The 15,914-nt window shown below is 40.5% G+C and overlaps 19 non-coding genes across 19 annotated transcripts; all 19 read right to left on the bottom strand.

Annotated features, from left to right (window-relative positions):
• Positions 1-2,587: 2,587 nt before the first annotated feature.
• TRNAL-UAA (transfer RNA leucine (anticodon UAA)) lies at positions 2,588-2,669 on the bottom strand. Its single transcript has one exon. It is a non-coding gene; the product is annotated as a tRNA-Leu (tRNA).
• A 286-nt stretch (positions 2,670-2,955) lies between these two features.
• Positions 2,956-3,027, bottom strand: TRNAQ-UUG (transfer RNA glutamine (anticodon UUG)). Its single transcript has one exon. It is a non-coding gene; the product is annotated as a tRNA-Gln (tRNA).
• Positions 3,028-4,049: 1,022 nt separating this feature from the next.
• TRNAS-UGA (transfer RNA serine (anticodon UGA)) lies at positions 4,050-4,131 on the bottom strand. Its single transcript has one exon. It is a non-coding gene; the product is annotated as a tRNA-Ser (tRNA).
• A 286-nt stretch (positions 4,132-4,417) lies between these two features.
• Positions 4,418-4,489, bottom strand: TRNAQ-UUG (transfer RNA glutamine (anticodon UUG)). The gene has a single exon. It is a non-coding gene; the product is annotated as a tRNA-Gln (tRNA).
• Positions 4,490-5,510: 1,021 nt separating this feature from the next.
• TRNAS-UGA (transfer RNA serine (anticodon UGA)) lies at positions 5,511-5,592 on the bottom strand. The gene has a single exon. It is a non-coding gene; the product is annotated as a tRNA-Ser (tRNA).
• A 286-nt stretch (positions 5,593-5,878) lies between these two features.
• Positions 5,879-5,950, bottom strand: TRNAQ-UUG (transfer RNA glutamine (anticodon UUG)). The gene has a single exon. It is a non-coding gene; the product is annotated as a tRNA-Gln (tRNA).
• A 1,017-nt stretch (positions 5,951-6,967) lies between these two features.
• Positions 6,968-7,049, bottom strand: TRNAS-UGA (transfer RNA serine (anticodon UGA)). Its single transcript has one exon. It is a non-coding gene; the product is annotated as a tRNA-Ser (tRNA).
• A 286-nt stretch (positions 7,050-7,335) lies between these two features.
• On the bottom strand, positions 7,336-7,407 carry TRNAQ-UUG (transfer RNA glutamine (anticodon UUG)). The gene has a single exon. It is a non-coding gene; the product is annotated as a tRNA-Gln (tRNA).
• Positions 7,408-8,428: 1,021 nt separating this feature from the next.
• TRNAS-UGA (transfer RNA serine (anticodon UGA)) lies at positions 8,429-8,510 on the bottom strand. Its single transcript has one exon. It is a non-coding gene; the product is annotated as a tRNA-Ser (tRNA).
• A 286-nt stretch (positions 8,511-8,796) lies between these two features.
• TRNAQ-UUG (transfer RNA glutamine (anticodon UUG)) lies at positions 8,797-8,868 on the bottom strand. Its single transcript has one exon. It is a non-coding gene; the product is annotated as a tRNA-Gln (tRNA).
• A 1,022-nt stretch (positions 8,869-9,890) lies between these two features.
• TRNAS-UGA (transfer RNA serine (anticodon UGA)) lies at positions 9,891-9,972 on the bottom strand. Its single transcript has one exon. It is a non-coding gene; the product is annotated as a tRNA-Ser (tRNA).
• Positions 9,973-10,258: 286 nt separating this feature from the next.
• Positions 10,259-10,330, bottom strand: TRNAQ-UUG (transfer RNA glutamine (anticodon UUG)). Its single transcript has one exon. It is a non-coding gene; the product is annotated as a tRNA-Gln (tRNA).
• A 1,021-nt stretch (positions 10,331-11,351) lies between these two features.
• Positions 11,352-11,433, bottom strand: TRNAS-UGA (transfer RNA serine (anticodon UGA)). The gene has a single exon. It is a non-coding gene; the product is annotated as a tRNA-Ser (tRNA).
• A 286-nt stretch (positions 11,434-11,719) lies between these two features.
• On the bottom strand, positions 11,720-11,791 carry TRNAQ-UUG (transfer RNA glutamine (anticodon UUG)). Its single transcript has one exon. It is a non-coding gene; the product is annotated as a tRNA-Gln (tRNA).
• Positions 11,792-12,812: 1,021 nt separating this feature from the next.
• Positions 12,813-12,894, bottom strand: TRNAS-UGA (transfer RNA serine (anticodon UGA)). The gene has a single exon. It is a non-coding gene; the product is annotated as a tRNA-Ser (tRNA).
• Positions 12,895-13,180: 286 nt separating this feature from the next.
• Positions 13,181-13,252, bottom strand: TRNAQ-UUG (transfer RNA glutamine (anticodon UUG)). Its single transcript has one exon. It is a non-coding gene; the product is annotated as a tRNA-Gln (tRNA).
• Positions 13,253-14,268: 1,016 nt separating this feature from the next.
• On the bottom strand, positions 14,269-14,350 carry TRNAS-UGA (transfer RNA serine (anticodon UGA)). The gene has a single exon. It is a non-coding gene; the product is annotated as a tRNA-Ser (tRNA).
• Positions 14,351-14,636: 286 nt separating this feature from the next.
• Positions 14,637-14,708, bottom strand: TRNAQ-UUG (transfer RNA glutamine (anticodon UUG)). Its single transcript has one exon. It is a non-coding gene; the product is annotated as a tRNA-Gln (tRNA).
• A 1,021-nt stretch (positions 14,709-15,729) lies between these two features.
• On the bottom strand, positions 15,730-15,811 carry TRNAS-UGA (transfer RNA serine (anticodon UGA)). The gene has a single exon. It is a non-coding gene; the product is annotated as a tRNA-Ser (tRNA).
• Between the last annotated feature and the right edge of the window lie 103 nt (positions 15,812-15,914).

Below are 15,914 nucleotides of genomic sequence, written 5' to 3'. Positions count from 1 at the left end.
CCTAATAAACGGAGCGTTGTCAAACCCACTCACTATTACTAACGGGACCCGTCAGGGCTGCCCCCTATCCCCCCTCATATTCATTTTAGTAATGGAACCTTTTGCGGAAATGATCAGAACAAACCCCATCATAAGTGGTATACCAGCAGGTACCCGCCAACATAAAATTGGACTATTTGCAGATGATACAATCCTATCTTTCACTAACCCTCTATCATCACTTAGGGAACTAATGGCCATAATAAAAAGATTTGGGGAAGTCTCCTTTTATAAGATAAATGTAACCAAATCACTATTATTAGGATTTAATATTCCTCCTTCTCTAAAACAGCAAATAGTACAGGAATTCCCATTCAAATGGGAAACAGAAGCCATCACCTATTTAGGAATAAAACTTACAAATCCCATTAAAATCCTAGTAAAAATCAACATGAATCTCCTTGTTTCCTCCCTACAGAAGGACTTGGAAGCGCTAAGGACTAATTTCCTTTCATGGATGGGAAGAATAATAATATACAAAATGATTATCCTACCCAAAATACTATATCAATTTAGAACCATTTCTACCCCAATTCCGAAAATATATATTTCCAAATTACAAAAACAAATGTTAACCTTTATATGGGGAGCTAAAAAACCAAGAGTCTCAGCAACAATTCTATACTCCAATAAGCTCAAAGGAGGAATGGGAGTCCCCAATCTTATGAGATACAGAACAGCTTTCCTATTACAACAAATAAAATCATGGTGGATTTACACACCAGCCTACAGTTGGCCTTTGATAGAGGAAACTCTAAACAAAAATAGACCCCTACTCCACTTGGTATTAGCGCACACGTTATTCCCAAAAATACCTCCTCCAAAAGAAGCCAGCATAGCAGCCTCAATCCAGGCCTGGAAGGCACTAATCTTATCATGCCAATCCAACTCGGCTAAATGTCACATACAAATTCCAATCCAGGTCATGGAATATTTACACGAAAAACTTCCCATTAGACCTCTTATAGAAAAAGGAATTAAATATATTCAACAACTTTCACCAGAGGGAAACCTGATGCCTACCATAGACATTATGAAGTCCTTCCAACTTCCAGGCACCATGGAAAACCACATAATTCAACTCAGGAAAACAATAATAAACTTCTCATTACAGAATCCTCAAGTACCTATTATAATATTCAATCTCATTCACAAACAAACACATGATTTCTATAAATCTACAAAATTTTTATATTCAGTATTATCTGAAGATCATGCGGAGATTCCAATAAAAGGCTCTCACCTAACAAAATGGGAGCAGGAGTTAAACTTGAACATCCCATGGGAACAATGGAAAGAAGCATTCTGGTGGGCTTCGAAAGCCTCTAAATGTGCAAACTTATGGGAAGTTCATGTAAAAATTCTTTCCAGATGGTATTACACTCCAGCCCATTTAGCAAAAATTTTTCCAGGAACCTCAGACAGGTGCTGGAGGCAATGTGGACACAAAGGTTCACTACTTCATATATTTGGTACATGCCCTATCATTAAACAATTTTGGAAGGAAATATTTAAGACAATATCCATCACAATGGGGAAGCAGATACAACCAGATATGTCTTTAGCCCTTCTGGGACTGGGCATAACCAAAATACCTCTTAAATGTCGCAAATTGATAGGACATATTTTGCAAGCAGCAAAGCTCTTAATTGCGAGAGCCTGGAAATCAATTCAGCCCCCTAATATTCTAGAATTATTAGAGACGATAAACCATCATTGCCATCTGGAGAGAACTCTTGCTCTTAGAAACAATAACCTTAGAAATCACTACAAAATGTGGAATGCATGGTATAACAACACAGGACTTAACCCGGATTAAATATATAGGTTTATATTAAAATACCCTCCCCTCCAATGCCCTCGACAGGGATAACAACAAAATATATATTATTTTATGTAACATCTCTGGCACCTTTATTTTACCCCTCAGTTAATTACCGCAGTAGTTTAATACTGCACAGTTTCTATGTTAACCTTAACTTTTTCAATGTAACATTATAATATAAAACGAGTCTATGTCATCAACGTACTGTATATATGTAACATCTTTCTATGACTCAATAAAAATATTTGAAAGAAAAAAAGAAAGAAGGGGAACAAAAGCCACACAAAATGATGAAATGTTTAAGGACATGAAATCAGAAAACATGTTTCAATTTCAAACAATTAACATTTGGAAAAGCTTATTTTTCACTAGGACGACCAATTTTGTAAAAATCTTGTTCTATAGGCTTTCTAAAGGTGCTGTGGTCATACGACAAGGGTTGTCTTAAAATCATCTCCGAATCTGTCTTATAATCACATTACTGTATCCTTTGCCTGGTAATGGGGTAGAAATTAAAAAAGACCCCTAAAGCTATATACAGGCAGACATTTAAAGCTTATCATTCGGAAGGCGCTACACATTTTGCAAGTCAAAAGCTACTTCATAGCTTTTTGCAAAAGGGATTGTACTTTCTCATCTCTGGAAACTTGCACGCTGGACAGAGGGGTTCAAAGAGAAAGATTTAGTCTAGCAATGCTATGCTCTAAGGACAGAAAACTTAGACGTAGTCGGCAGGATATGAACCTGCGTGGGGAGACCCCAATGGATTTTAAGTCCATCGCCTTAACCACTCGGCCACGACTACTACATGCAGGAAGCCAGATGCATGGGTTTCATTCCCTTTGCTACACAGCTTAACATCCTAGATCAGGGTTGATTGTTCCCCAAGCACTCTGTTTGAATGGGAGTCTTCTGGCTGCACTAAGAAGTAAACTGATGGTTTCATTGGGAAAACCATAGACGTGCAGAAGAGTGTCCCTTTTGAACCTTTTATCAGCATGTTTGGGGTCATGAAATAAAGGTCTTGATTTTTAACTCAATCTCTGCCCCAAAAGTCATGAAAACAATCTTTGGCTGAAGGAATTTCTTAAAGGTTCCACCGAGATTTGAACTCGGATCGCTGGATTCAAAGTCCAGAGTGCTAACCGTTACACCATGGAACCTTACAGTCTGTGGGCACGGGGAGGCATTAGTTCCATGACAAGCCTTGGCAACGCGATGACCTTGATCAAATTGCGTATGATGTTGGAAACAGGGTGAGTACTGCTGTCCAAAACAACAGAGATCACACGATGGTAGCTTATATGGGTTTCCTGCCGGGAAGGAAAAAAATCATAGCGTCCAAATCATAGGGTTTTGCAATGTAATCGCTTTTCTAATATAATGTTATCAAAAATGTCAACATTTGACATGACTCTTCTTTAGTATGTCCATTTTTCACAGGACATGTTCATCCCAGCCCTTCTGTGTCATTGGACAATCAACTTCTAGATCTTTCAAACTGCTCCTGAGTTACCTCTCAATATTTCGCTAAACTTTTAGAATACCACCCCCAGCTTTTGGAACCTTAAACCTCTGAGATGGCAGGCAAAAGCATAGTTGGCAGAAAAGTTTATGGCCCAGTTGGAGAACAATATGAAAGTGGTGGGAGGTAACTGTCTTCTTAAATTGCAAGGGGTGAAGGGAATTGTCTTATGTGTTCGCAGTAGCTTCCTGTCAAGAAAGAAGGGGAACAAAAGCCACACAAAATGATGAAATGTTTAAGGACATGAAATCAGAAAACATGTTTCAATTTCAAACAATTAACATTTGGAAAAGCTTATTTTTCACTAGGACGACCAATTTTGTAAAAAATCTTGTTCTATAGGCTTTCTAAAGGTGCTGTGGTCATACGACAAGGGTTGTCTTAAAATCATCTCCGAATCTGTCTTATAATCACATTACTGTATCCTTTGCCTGGTAATGGGGTAGAAATTAAAAAAGACCCCTAAAGCTATATACAGGCAGACATTTAAAGCTTATCATTCGGAAGGCGCTACACATTTTGCAAGTCAAAAGCTACTTCATAGCTTTTTGCAAAAGGGATTGTACTTTCTCATCTCTGGAAACTTGCACGCTGGACAGAGGGGTTCAAAGAGAAAGATTTAGTCTAGCAATGCTATGCTCTAAGGACAGAAAACTTAGACGTAGTCGGCAGGATATGAACCTGCGCGGGGAGACCCTAATGGATTTCAAGTCCATCGCCTTAACCACTCGGCCACGACTACTACATGCAGGAAGCCAGATGCATGGGTTTCATTCCCTTTGCTACACAGCTTAACATCCTAGATCAGGGTTGATTGTTCCCCAAGCACTCTGTTTGAATGGGAGTCTTCTGGCTGCACTAAGAAGTAAACTGATGGTTTCATTGGGAAAACCATAGACGTGCAGAAGAGTGTCCCTTTTGAACCTTTTATCAGCATGTTTGGGGTCATGAAATAAAGGTCTTGATTTTTAACTCAATCTCTGCCCCAAAAGTCATGAAAACAATCTTTGGCAGAAGGAATTTCTTAAAGGTTCCACCGAGATTTGAACTCGGATCGCTGGATTCAAAGTCCAGAGTGCTAACCGTTACACCATGGAACCTTACAGTCTGTGGGCACGGGGAGGCATTAGTTCCATGACAAGCCTTGGCAACGCGATGACCTTGATCAAATTGCGTATGATGTTGGAAACAGGGTGAGTACTGCTGTCCAAAACAACAGAGATCACACGATGGTAGCTTATATGGGTTTCCTGCCGGGAAGGAAAAAAATCATAGCGTCCAAATCATAGGGTTTTGCAATGTAACCGCTTTTCTAATATAATGTTATCAAAAATGTCAACATTTGACATGACTCTTCTTTAGTATGTCCATTTTTCACAGGACATGTTCATCCCAGCCCTTCTGTGTCATTGGACAATCAACTTCTAGATCTTTCAAACTGCTCCTGAGTTACCTCTCAATATTTCGCTAAACTTTTAGAATACCACCCCCAGCTTTTGGAACCTTAAACCTCTGAGATGGCAGGCAAAAGCTTAGTTGCCAGAAAAGTTTATGGCCCAGTTGGAGAACAATATGAAAGTGGTGGGAGGTAACTGTCTTCTTAAATTGCAAGGGGTGAAGGGAATTGTCTTATGTGTTCACAGTAGCTTCCTGTCAAGAAAGAAGGGGAACAAAAGCCACACAAAATGATGAAATGTTTAAGGACATGAAATCAGAAAACATGTTTCAATTTCAAACAATTAACATTTGGAAAAGCTTATTTTTCACTAGGACGACCAATTTTGTAAAAATCTTGTTCTACAGGCTTTCTAAAGGTGCTGTGGTCATACGACAAGGGTTGTCTTAAAATCATCTCCGAATCTGTCTTATAATCACATTACTGTATCCTTTGCCTTGTAATGGGGTAGAAATTAAAAAAGACCCCTAAAGCTATATACAGGCAGACATTTAAAGCTTATCATTCGGAAGGCGCTACACATTTTGCAAGTCAAAAGCTACTTCATAGCTTTTTGCAAAAGGGATTGTACTTTCTCATCTCTGGAAACTTGCACGCTGGACAGAGGGGTTCAAAGAGAAAGATTTAGTCTAGCAATGCTATGCTCTAAGGACAGAAAACTTAGAGGTAGTCGGCAGGATTTGAACCTGCGCGGGGAGACCCCAATGGATTTCAAGTCCATCGCCTTAACCACTCGGCCACGACTACTACATGCAGGAAGCCAGATGCATGGGTTTCATTCCCTTTGCTACACAGCTTAACATCCTAGATCAGGGTTGATTGTTCCCCAAGCACTCTGTTTGAATGGGAGTCTTCTGGCTGCACTAAGAAGTAAACTGATGGTTTCATTGGGGAAACCATAGACGTGCAGAAGAGTGTCCCTTTTGAACCTTTTATCAGCATGTTTGGGGTCATGAAATAAAGGTCTTGATTTTTAACTCAATCTCTGCCCCAAAAGTCATGAAAACAATCTTTGGCTGAAGGAATTTCTTAAAGGTTCCACCGAGATTTGAACTCGGATCGCTGGATTCAAAGTCCAGAGTGCTAACCGTTACACCATGGAACCTTACAGTCTGTGGGCACGGGGAGGCATTAGTTCCATGACAAGCCTTGGCAACGCGATGACCTTGATCAAATTGCGTATGATGTTGGAAACAGGGTGAGTACTGCTGTCCAAAACAACAGAGATCACACGATGGTAGCTTATATGGGTTTTTCTGCCGGGAAGGAAAAAAATCATAGCGTCCAAATCATAGGGTTTTGCAATGTAACCGCTTTTCTAATATAATGTTATCAAAAATGTCAACATTTGACATGACTCTTCTTTAGTATGTCCATTTTTCACAGGACATGTTCATCCCAGCCCTTCTGTGTCATTGGACAATCAACTTCTAGATCTTTCAAACTGCTCCTGAGTTACCTCTCAATATTTCGCTAAACTTTTAGAATACCACCCCCAGCTTTTGGAACCTTAAACCTCTGAGATGGCAGGCAAAAGCATAGTTGCCAGAAAAGTTTATGGCCCAGTTGGAGAACAATATGAAAGTGGTGGGAGGTAACTGTCTTCTTAAATTGCAAGGGGTGAAGGGAATTGTCTTATGTGTTCACAGTAGCTTCCTGTCAAGAAAGAAGGGGAACAAAAGCCACACAAAATGATGAAATGTTTAAGGACATGAAATCAGAAAACATGTTTCAATTTCAAACAATTAACATTTGGAAAAGCTTATTTTTCACTAGGACGACCAATTTTGTAAAAATCTTGTTCTATAGGCTTTCTAAAGGTGCTGTGGTCATACGACAAGGGTTGTCTTAAAATCATCTCCGAATCTGTCTTATAATCACATTACTGTATCCTTTGCCTTGTAATGGGGTACAAATTAAAAAAGACCCCTAAAGCTATATACAGGCAGACATTTAAAGCTTATCATTCGGAAGGCGCTACACATTTTGCAAGTCAAAAGCTACTTCATAGCTTTTTGCAAAAGGGATTGTACTTTCTCATCTCTGGAAACTTGCACGCTGGACAGAGGGGTTCAAAGAGAAAGATTTAGTCTAGCAATGCTATAAGGACAGAAAACTTAGATGTAGTCGGCAGGATTTGAACCTGGGCGGGGAGACCCCAATGGATTTCAAGTCCATCGCCTTAACCACTCGGCCACGACTACTACATGCAGGAAGCCAGATGCATGGGTTTCATTCCCTTTGCTACACAGCTTAACATCCTAGATCAGGGTTGATTATTCCCCAAGCACTCTGTTTGAATGGGAGTCTTCTGGCTGCACTAAGAAGTAAACTGATGGTTTCATTGGGAAAACCATAGACGTGCAGAAGAGTGTCTCTTTTGAACCTTTTATCAGCATGTTTGGGGTCATGAAATAAAGGTCTTGATTTTTAACTCAATCTCTGCCCCAAAAGTCATGAAAACAATCTTTGGCTGAAGGAATTTCTTAAAGGTTCCACCGAGATTTGAACTCGGATCGCTGGATTCAAAGTCCAGAGTGCTAACCGTTACACCATGGAACCTTACAGTCTGTGGGCACGGGGAGGCATTAGTTCCATGACAAGCCTTGGCAACGCGATGACCTTGATCAAATTGCGTATGATGTTGGAAACAGGGTGAGTACTGCTGTCCAAAACAACAGAGATCACACGATGGTAGCTTATATGGGTTTCCTGCCGGGAAGGAAAAAAATCATAGCGTCCAAATCATAGGGTTTTGCAATGTAACCGCTTTTCTAATATAATGTTATCAAAAATGTCAACATTTGACATGACTCTTCTTTAGTATGTCCATTTTTCACAGGACATGTTCATCCCAGCCCTTCTGTGTCATTGGACAATCAACTTCTAGATCTTTCAAACTGCTCCTGAGTTACCTCTCAATATTTCGCTAAACTTTTAGAATACCACCCCCAGCTTTTGGAACCTTAAACCTCTGAGATGGCAGGCAAAAGCATAGTTGGCAGAAAAGTTTATGGCCCAGTTGGAGAACAATATGAAAGTGGTGGGAGGTAACTGTCTTCTTAAATTGCAAGGGGTGAAGGGAATTGTCTTATGTGTTCACAGTAGCTTCCTGTCAAGAAAGAAGGGGAACAAAAGCCACACAAAATGATGAAATGTTTAAGGACATGAAATCAGAAAACATGTTTCAATTTCAAACAATTAACATTTGGAAAAGCTTATTTTTCACTAGGACGACCAATTTTGTAAAAATCTTGTTCTATAGGCTTTCTAAAGGTGCTGTGGTCATACGACAAGGGTTGTCTTAAAATCATCTCCGAATCTGTCTTATAATCACATTACTGTATCCTTTGCCTTGTAATGGGGTAGAAATTAAAAAAGACCCCTAAAGCTATATACAGGCAGACATTTAAAGCTTATCATTCGGAAGGCGCTACACATTTTGCAAGTCAAAAGCTACTTCATAGCTTTTTGCAAAAGGGATTGTACTTTCTCATCTCTGGAAACTTGCACGCTGGACAGAGGGGTTCAAAGAGAAAGATTTAGTCTAGCAATGCTATGCTCTAAGGACAGAAAATTTAGACGTAGTCGGCAGGATTTGAACCTGCGCGGGGAGACCCCAATGGATTTCAAGTCCATCGCCTTAACCACTCGGCCACGACTACTACATGCAGGAAGGCAGATGCATGGGTTTCATTCCCTTTGCTACACAGCTTAACATCCTAGATCAGGGTTGATTGTTCCCCAAGCACTCTGTTTGAATGGGAGTCTTCTGGCTGCACTAAGAAGTAAACTGATGGTTTCATTGGGAAAACCATAGACGTGCAGAAGAGTGTCCCTTTTGAACCTTTTATCAGCATGTTTGGGGTCATGAAATAAAGGTCTTGATTTTTAACTCAATCTCTGCCCCAAAAGTCATGAAAACAATCTTTGGCTGAAGGAATTTCTTAAAGGTTCCACCGAGATTTGAACTCGGATCGCTGGATTCAAAGTCCAGAGTGCTAACCGTTACACCATGGAACCTTACAGTCTGTGGGCACGGGGAGGCATTAGTTCCATGACAAGCCTTGGCAACGCGATGACCTTGATCAAATTGCGTATGATGTTGGAAACAGGGTGAGTACTGCTGTCCAAAACAACAGAGATCACACGATGGTAGCTTATATGGGTTTCCTGCCGGGAAGGAAAAAAATCATAGCGTCCAAATCATAGGGTTTTGCAATGTAACCGCTTTTCTAATATAATGTTATCAAAAATGTCAACATTTGACATGACTCTTCTTTAGTATGTCCATTTTTCACAGGACATGTTCATCCCAGCCCTTCTGTGTCATTGGACAATCAACTTCTAGATCTTTCAAACTGCTCCTGAGTTACCTCTCAATATTTCGCTAAACTTTTAGAATACCACCCCCAGCTTTTGGAACCTTAAACCTCTGAGATGGCAGGCAAAAGCATAGTTGCCAGAAAAGTTTATGGCCCAGTTGGAGAACAATATGAAAGTGGTGGGAGGTAACTGTCTTCTTAAATTGCAAGGGGTGAAGGGAATTGTCTTATGTGTTCACAGTAGCTTCCTGTCAAGAAAGAAGGGGAACAAAAGCCACACAAAATGATGAAATGTTTAAGGACATGAAATCAGAAAACATGTTTCAATTTCAAACAATTAACATTTGGAAAAGCTTATTTTTCACTAGGACGACCAATTTTGTAAAAAATCTTGTTCTATAGGCTTTCTAAAGGTGCTGTGGTCATACGACAAGGGTTGTCTTAAAATCATCTCCGAATCTGTCTTATAATCACATTACTGTATCCTTTGCCTGGTAATGGGGTAGAAATTAAAAAAGACCCCTAAAGCTATATACAGGCAGACATTTAAAGCTTATCATTCGGAAGGCGCTACACATTTTGCAAGTCAAAAGCTACTTCATAGCTTTTTGCAAAAGGGATTGTACTTTCTCATCTCTGGAAACTTGCACGCTGGACAGAGGGGTTCAAAGAGAAAGATTTAGTCTAGCAATGCTATGCTCTAAGGACAGAAAACTTAGACGTAGTCGGCAGGATTTGAACCTGCGCGGGGAGACCCCAATGGATTTCAAGTCCATCGCCTTAACCACTCGGCCACGACTACTACATGCAGGAAGCCAGATGCTTGGGTTTCATACCCTTTGCTACACAGCTTAACATCCTAGATCAGGGTTGATTGTTCCCCAAGCACTCTGTTTGAATGGGAGTCTTCTGGCTGCACTAAGAAGTAAACTGATGGTTTCATTGGGAAAACCATAGACGTGCAGAAGAGTGTCCCTTTTGAACCTTTTATCAGCATGTTTGGGGTCATGAAATAAAGGTCTTGATTTTTAACTCAATCTCTGCCCCAAAAGTCATGAAAACAATCTTTGGCTGAAGGAATTTCTTAAAGGTTCCACCGAGATTTGAACTCGGATCGCTGGATTCAAAGTCCAGAGTGCTAACCGTTACACCATGGAACCTTACAGTCTGTGGGCACGGGGAGGCATTAGTTCCATGACAAGCCTTGGCAACGCGATGACCTTGATCAAATTGCGTATGATGTTGGAAACAGGGTGAGTACTGCTGTCCAAAACAACAGAGATCACACGATGGTAGCTTATATGGGTTTCCTGCCGGGAAGGAAAAAAATCATAGCGTCCAAATCATAGGGTTTTGCAATGTAACCGCTTTTCTAATATAATGTTATCAAAAATGTCAACATTTGACATGACTCTTCTTTAGTATGTCCATTTTTCACAGGACATGTTCATCCCAGCCCTTCTGTGTCATTGGACAATCAACTTCTAGATCTTTCAAACTGCTCCTGAGTTACCTCTCAATATTTCGCTAAACTTTTAGAATACCACCCCCAGCTTTTGGAACCTTAAACCTCTGAGATGGCAGGCAAAAGCATAGTTGCCAGAAAAGTTTATGGCCCAGTTGGAGAACAATATGAAAGTGGTGGGAGGTAACTGTCTTCTTAAATTGCAAGGGGTGAAGGGAATTGTCTTATGTGTTCACAGTAGCTTCCTGTCAAGAAAGAAGGGGAACAAAAGCCACACAAAATGATGAAATGTTTAAGGACATGAAATCAGAAAACATGTTTCAATTTCAAACAATTAACATTTGGAAAAGCTTATTTTTCACTAGGACGACCAATTTTGTAAAAATCTTGTTCTATAGGCTTTCTAAAGGTGCTGTGGTCATACGACAAGGGTTGTCTTAAAATCATCTCCGAATCTGTCTTATAATCACATTACTGTAGTCTTTGCCTTGTAATGGGGTAGAAATTAAAAAAGACCCCTAAAGCTATATACAGGCAGACATTTAAAGCTTATCATTCGGAAGGCGCTACACATTTTGCAAGTCAAAAGCTACTTCATAGCTTTTTGCAAAAGGGATTGTACTTTCTCATCTCTGGAAACTTGCACGCTGGACAGAGGGGTTCAAAGAGAAAGATTTAGTCTAGCAATGCTATGCTCTAAGGACAGAAAACTTAGATGTAGTCGGCAGGATTTGAACCTGGGCGGGGAGACCCCAATGGATTTCAAGTCCATCGCCTTAACCACTCGGCCACGACTACTACATGCAGGAAGCCAGATGCATGGGTTTCATTCCCTTTGCTACACAGCTTAACATCCTAGATCAGGGTTGATTATTCCCCAAGCACTCTGTTTGAATGGGAGTCTTCTGGCTGCACTAAGAAGTAAACTGATGGTTTCATTGGGAAAACCATAGACGTGCAGAAGAGTGTCTCTTTTGAACCTTTTATCAGCATGTTTGGGGTCATGAAATAAAGGTCTTGATTTTTAACTCAATCTCTGCCCCAAAAGTCATGAAAACAATCTTTGGCTGAAGGAATTTCTTAAAGGTTCCACCGAGATTTGAACTCGGATCGCTGGATTCAAAGTCCAGAGTGCTAACCGTTACACCATGGAACCTTACAGTCTGTGGGCACGGGGAGGCATTAGTTCCATGACAAGCCTTGGCAACGCGATGACCTTGATCAAATTGCGTATGATGTTGGAAACAGGGTGAGTACTGCTGTCCAAAAAAACAGAGATCACACGATGGTAGCTTATATGGGTTTCCTGCCGGGAAGGAAAAAAATCATAGCGTCCAAATCATAGGGTTTTGCAATGTAACCGCTTTTCTAATATAATGTTATCAAAAATGTCAACATTTGACATGACTCTTCTTTAGTATGTCCATTTTTCACAGGACATGTTCATCCCAGCCCTTCTGTGTCATTGGACAATCAACTTCTAGATCTTTCAAACTGCTCCTGAGTTACCTCTCAATATTTCGCTAAACTTTTAGAATACCACCCCCAGCTTTTGGAACCTTAAACCTCTGAGATGGCAGGCAAAAGCATAGTTGCCAGAAAAGTTTATGGCCCAGTTGGAGAACAATATGAAAGTGGTGGGAGGTAACTGTCTTCTTAAATTGCAAGGGGTGAAGGGAATTGTCTTATGTGTTCACAGTAGCTTCCTGTCAAGAAAGAAGGGGAACAAAAGCCACACAAAATGATGAAATGTTTAAGGACATGAAATCAGAAAACATGTTTCAATTTCAAACAATTAACATTTGGAAAAGCTTATTTTTCACTAGGACGACCAATTTTGTAAAAATCTTGTTCTATAGGCTTTCTAAAGGTGCTGTGGTCATACAACAAGGGTTGTCTTAAAATCATCTCCGAATCTGTCTTATAATCACATTACTGTATCCTTTGCCTTGTAATGGGGTAGAAATTAAAAAAGACCCCTAAAGCTATATACAGGCAGACATTTAAAGCTTATCATTCGGAAGGCGCTACACATTTTGCAAGTCAAAAGCTACTTCATAGCTTTTTGCAAAAGGGATTGTACTTTCTCATCTCTGGAAACTTGCACGCTGGACAGAGGGGTTCAAAGAGAAAGATTTAGTCTAGCAATGCTATGCTCTAAGGACAGAAAACTTAGACGTAGTCGGCAGGATTTGAACCTGCGCGGGGAGACCCCAATGGATTTCAAGTCCATCGCCTTAACCACACGGCCACGACTACAACAGGCAGGAAGCCAGATGCATGGGTTTCATTCCCTTTGCTACACAGCTCAACATCCTAGATCAGGGTTGATTGTTCCCCAAGCACTCTGTTTGAATGGGAGTCTTCTGGCTGCACTAAGAAGTAAACTGATGGTTCCATTGGGAAAACCATAGACGTGCAGAAGAGTGTCCCTTTTGAACCTTTTATCAGCATGTTTGGGGTCATGAAATAAAGGTCTTGATTTTTAACTCAATCTCTGCCCCAAAAGTCATGAAAACAATCTTTGGCTGAAGGAATTTCTTAAAGGTTCCACCGAGATTTGAACTCGGATCGCTGGATTCAAAGTCCAGAGTGCTAACCGTTACACCATGGAACCTTACAGTCTGTGGGCACGGGGAGGCATTAGTTCCATGACAAGCCTTGGCAACGCGATGACCTTGATCAAATTGCGTATGATGTTGGAAACAGGGTGAGTACTGCTGTCCAAAACAACAGAGATCACACGATGGTAGCTTATATGGGTTTCCTGCCGGGAAGGAAAAAAATCATAGCGTCCAAATCATAGGGTTTTGCAATGTAACCGCTTTTCTAATATAATGTTATCAAAAATGTCAACATTTGACATGACTCTTCTTTAGTATGTCCATTTTTCACAGGACATGTTCATCCCAGCCCTTCTGTGTCATTGGACAATCAACTTCTAGATCTTTCAAACTGCTCCTGAGTTACCTCTCAATATTTCGCTAAACTTTTAGAATACCACCCCCAGCTTTTGGAACCTTAAACCTCTGAGATGGCAGGCAAAAGCATAGTTGCCAGAAAAGTTTATGGCCCAGTTGGAGAACAATATGAAAGTGGTGGGAGGTAACTGTCTTCTTAAATTGCAAGGGGTGAAGGGAATTGTCTTATGTGTTCACAGTAGCTTCCTGTCAAGAAAGAAGGGGAACAAAAGCCACACAAAATGATGAAATGTTTAAGGACATGAAATCAGAAAACATGTTTCAATTTCAAACAATTAACATTTGGAAAAGCTTATTTTTCACTAGGACGACCAATTTTGTAAAAATCTTGTTCTATAGGCTTTCTAAAGGTGCTGTGGTCATACGACAAGGGTTGTCTTAAAATCATCTCCGAATCTGTCTTATAATCACATTACTGTAGTCTTTGCCTTGTAATGGGGTAGAAATTAAAAAAGACCCCTAAAGCTATATACAGGCAGACATTTAAAGCTTATCATTCGGAAGGCGCTACACATTTTGCAAGTCAAAAGCTACTTCATAGCTTTTTGCAAAAGGGATTGTACTTTCTCATCTCTGGAAACTTGCACGCTGGACAGAGGGGTTCAAAGAGAAAGATTTAGTCTAGCAATGCTATAAGGACAGAAAACTTAGATGTAGTCGGCAGGATTTGAACCTGGGCGGGGAGACCCCAATGGATTTCAAGTCCATCGCCTTAACCACTCGGCCACGACTACTACATGCAGGAAGCCAGATGCATGGGTTTCATTCCCTTTGCTACACAGCTTAACATCCTAGATCAGGGTTGATTATTCCCCAAGCACTCTGTTTGAATGGGAGTCTTCTGGCTGCACTAAGAAGTAAACTGATGGTTTCATTGGGAAAACCATAGACGTGCAGAAGAGTGTCTCTTTTGAACCTTTTATCAGCATGTTTGGGGTCATGAAATAAAGGTCTTGATTTTTAACTCAATCTCTGCCCCAAAAGTCATGAAAACAATCTTTGGCTGAAGGAATTTCTTAAAGGTTCCACCGAGATTTGAACTCGGATCGCTGGATTCAAAGTCCAGAGTGCTAACCGTTACACCATGGAACCTTACAGTCTGTGGGCACGGGGAGGCATTAGTTCCATGACAAGCCTTGGCAACGCGATGACCTTGATCAAATTGCGTATGATGTTGGAAACAGGGTGAGTACTGCTGTCCAAAACAACAGAGATCACACGATGGTAGCTTATATGGGTTTCCTGCCGGGAAGGAAAAAAATCATAGCGTCCAAATCATAGGGTTTTGCAATGTAACCGCTTTTCTAATATAATGTTATCAAAAATGTCAACATTTGACATGACTCTTCTTTAGTATGTCCATTTTTCACAGGACATGTTCATCCCAGCCCTTCTGTGTCATTGGACAATCAACTTCTAGATCTTTCAAACTGCTCCTGAGTTACCTCTCAATATTTCGCTAAACTTTTAGAATACCACCCCCAGCTTTTGGAACCTTAAACCTCTGAGATGGCAGGCAAAAGCATAGTTGCCAGAAAAGTTTATGGCCCAGTTGGAGAACAATATGAAAGTGGTGGGAGGTAACTGTCTTCTTAAATTGCAAGGGGTGAAGGGAATTGTCTTATGTGTTCACAGTAGCTTCCTGTCAAGAAAGAAGGGGAACAAAAGCCACACAAAATGATGAAATGTTTAAGGACATGAAATCAGAAAACATGTTTCAATTTCAAACAATTAACATTTGGAAAAGCTTATTTTTCACTAGGACGACCAATTTTGTAAAAATCTTGTTCTATAGGCTTTCTAAAGGTGCTGTGGTCATACGACAAGGGTTGTCTTAAAATCATCTCTGAATCTGTCTTATAATCACATTACTGTATCCTTTGCCTTGTAATGGGGTAGAAATTAGAAAAGACCCCTAAAGCTATATACAGGCAGACATTTAAAGCTTATCATTCGGAAGGCGCTACACATTTTGCAAGTCAAAAGCTACTTCATAGCTTTTTGCAAAAGGGATTGTACTTTCTCATCTCTGGAAACTTGCACGCTGGACAGAGGGGTTCAAAGAGAAAGATTTAGTCTAGCAATGCTATGCTCTAAGGACAGAAAACTTAGACGTAGTCGGCAGGATTTGAACCTGCGCGGGGAGACCCCAATGGATTTCAAGTCCATCGCCTTAACCACACGGCCACGACTACAACATGCAGGAAGCCAGATGCATGGGTTTCATTCCCTTTGCTACACAGCTCAACATCCTAGATCAGGGTTGATTGTTCCCCAAGCACTCTGTTTGAATGGGAG

This window comes from Engystomops pustulosus, chromosome 7 (genome assembly GCF_040894005.1).
Source record: "Engystomops pustulosus chromosome 7, aEngPut4.maternal, whole genome shotgun sequence".
NCBI lineage: Eukaryota > Metazoa > Chordata > Amphibia > Anura > Leptodactylidae > Engystomops > Engystomops pustulosus.
Note: the sequence above shows the minus strand (reverse complement) of the source record. Positions and strands in the feature narration are given on the sequence as shown.